The 437-nt window shown below is 27.7% G+C and overlaps 1 non-coding gene across 1 annotated transcript; it reads right to left on the bottom strand.

The window, feature by feature from the left end:
* Nucleotides 1–364: 364 nt before the first annotated feature.
* TRNAF-GAA (transfer RNA phenylalanine (anticodon GAA)) lies at nucleotides 365–437 on the bottom strand. Its single transcript has one exon. It is a non-coding gene; the product is annotated as a tRNA-Phe (tRNA).

Genomic DNA, 437 nt, shown 5'->3' on the forward strand with positions numbered 1-437 from the left:
ATCAAATTTTTTATTTGTACAGTATCTAAACTGACTTTTGTTTACTTGTTTATTAGCTACTTTATTGAATCTTTCAATCTTAACCTTCGAATATGTATATGTGTATGACATATTAACATTCTTTTTCAACCAGAGGAGAAATCAAAAAGAAGAGAAAATAGAATCTAATTTTTATTATACATACTTTGTATAATAAACTCTTTACCACTCTAAAAAAAAGGGGTCTATCTCTAAAGACTGAGATGTATAATTATTATCTAGCTAGAGTCTTAATGAATATGTATTCATAATTCATATGAATTATCAATTAATCAATTAATTGCAAGAATAATAAAATAATAAAGACTCATACAAATTAATCTTGTGTCAGGAACCAGATTTGAACTGGTGACATGAGGATTTTCAGTCCTCTGCTCTACCGACTGAGCTATCCCGAC

Source organism: Rutidosis leptorrhynchoides, chromosome 1 (assembly GCF_046630445.1).
Source record: "Rutidosis leptorrhynchoides isolate AG116_Rl617_1_P2 chromosome 1, CSIRO_AGI_Rlap_v1, whole genome shotgun sequence".
Lineage (NCBI taxonomy): Eukaryota > Viridiplantae > Streptophyta > Magnoliopsida > Asterales > Asteraceae > Rutidosis > Rutidosis leptorrhynchoides.